Raw genomic sequence first — 2,421 nt, 5'->3', positions numbered from 1 at the left:
TTTGCAGACCATATGAAGATACATGGTACGGTAAATTACAGGGAGGCTGTGGCTGTGTCCCTGGCACGCTCAAAAAATGTAGTTCACCACAATGCAAAGCTAAGAACATGAAATTCAAGCCAAGCTTACAGAATGGTGAACTTTTACTGCAGTAATGTGGATCTGAAAATGATTTAAACATCACAATGTGCAAGCATCTCACCAAAAACTCCCACTGTGATGTTCAGGTAAAAATGTCGCTTTTGATAATCAGAGTTAGGGAGACAAGTTCGTTTTCCTGTACAACACTGGTGAAACTTGATTCTGAAATGCTACTAACAATTCTAGCTTTTCTGTTTTAAAACAAATCTATAGAAAATGGAATATATGCAAAACCCCCTTCACAACAGAGATTTGAGGAAAGTGCAGAGGTGGCTTTAGACTGAGACATCAGTTCACTTAAAAAGAAGACCTGGGGCATGACATCATCGTACCTTTTTGGAAAAATAACAGTAAGAGACTTAAATTGAATTGAATTGAATAGAGAAAACCACAGCAAAAAAAAAAAAGTTTCTGGAAACTAAAGTCATGCAGATTCAAATGGGACATTAGGCACAAATTTTTAACAGTGAAGCTGATTAACCACTGGATTAAGCTAATAAAGCAGTGGTAGATTCTCCAGCTTTCTGTTTCTTGGATTCAAGCCTAGCTAAATTGCTGGCAAATGTGTTTAGCCAAACACAAGATAGCACAATAAAAGGGGAGCTGGGTGATACATCTGTGAAATGGTCTGTGAAATACTAGAGATTCATATTGGATGATCTAATACCCTCTTCTCATTTTAAACTCTGTAAACCACCTTCAGTTCAACTGTCGGTACCATAAATTTTACTTTTGATAGTACTCAGGTTATTAATATCAAGGACCATAGAGCTCTGTCATGCTAGCTAGAATAGTTTGCAAACCTGTTTATTGTTTTAATATACTGGGCAAACCAAATCTAGTGGAAAGATGTTCTGCAGATACTTCTTTCCCTCTCCCTGTATTCTGGGGAAGGATCATTTCTCCGTTATGTCGGGTTGTGTCTTCCTCCCTGTGGCAGAGGAGAAACCTGTCTCCTTTTCCACCTCTTCCCTTACTACCTCTGAGTTGTTCCCTATACTCACTCACAGGAATTTCCACAGCTGTTTGGGAATTCGTATCTGATCTTGTATCAGTTGGGTGGAGCAAAGCATACCTGCTGCAAAGCTGCACTTCAGATAATGCTGCTACTTCATGCTTCAAAAGAAGGCCAGCAAAGAAAGGCCTGGTGGCTTCATATACAACTAATGACATATTTGAAACAGTGCCAGCAATGCTCCGACCCGAATGATCTTACAAAGAGGAGGGCTTTCCTACAGACAAGTTGCCGCTGCAGTGGCTGCCCAGTAGGCTGCGACCACAGCAGTACCATCAGGGCCAGGGACAAGTTTTGCAGATCGTGCGGGGTGAGTAGAAACAGGCAAAATTTTCTGTCTCTGCCCTTCCTAAGAGTTTCAGCATTGCAAGCAGGGCAACCCCATGACACTGCTGGTTCTTGCAGCCCTTGCCATGGAGGGACAAAGCAATCTCAGAGCAAAGGTCACTTTCTGAAGCTTTTTACACCTCAAGTTCCATTCCCTCCTAAAAGCAGCATTTCATCTTGCTCTTGCCATGTGTAAGCCAACAGAATGGCTTGGCTGAGGAGTTTATAGCTGGCAGGAACTAGGAAGCATAACATACATTAACACAATTCTCTGTCCCCTGCAGCCTGTCATTTCAAAGCCATCCCCTGACTTGTGGTCCAGAAGAAAGAAATTGGACAAAATTGTACTTCAGAAAATTCTTGACCTGAGCTTTCCCGTTACAGGTTTTGTATGAAAAGTAATTCTTTTCTAGTCCCACTGTCTGATAAGAATCCATACTGATACTCATATAAAGACATAAATATGTTCCAAAATTAAAGATTAAAAGCTTCTGGCTTGAGGAAAACTGTTTCTGCAGCTCTAGCTGTGAATATTTGAGGTTATTTGTAGAGAAGACACCTGTACTTCACAGAGAAGAGGGAGGGGAGGAGAGGGGAAGGACGAGGTATGAGCCATCAGGAAAAATTTCTTGAAAAGAAAATGTGTTAAATTCTCACTTCCTATTCTCATGTGGGTGAGGTATGTTTTACCCACTGGATCGTGTTCTGTCTGGTACTTACCCAGAAATTCTTGTGGCACAGACACTGTCTCTGTCATTTGCCATGTTGCACCTACCAAGAGTCCCAGAATCATCAACTGGCATTGCCAAGAATCATCATAAGAAAAAGACATAAGCTAAAATTATCTAAATAAGCTAAAATCTGTTAAACAGGCTAAATAAGCTAAAGCCAAAGACATACAGCTGAAAACCTGTTTGTTAAATGCCTGAAGGCAAAAA

This window comes from Harpia harpyja, chromosome 17, assembly GCF_026419915.1.
Source record: "Harpia harpyja isolate bHarHar1 chromosome 17, bHarHar1 primary haplotype, whole genome shotgun sequence".
In the NCBI taxonomy this organism is placed as follows: Eukaryota; Metazoa; Chordata; class Aves; order Accipitriformes; family Accipitridae; genus Harpia; species Harpia harpyja.
The sequence above is the reverse complement of the archived record's forward strand: the minus strand, read 5'-3'. Positions refer to the sequence as shown.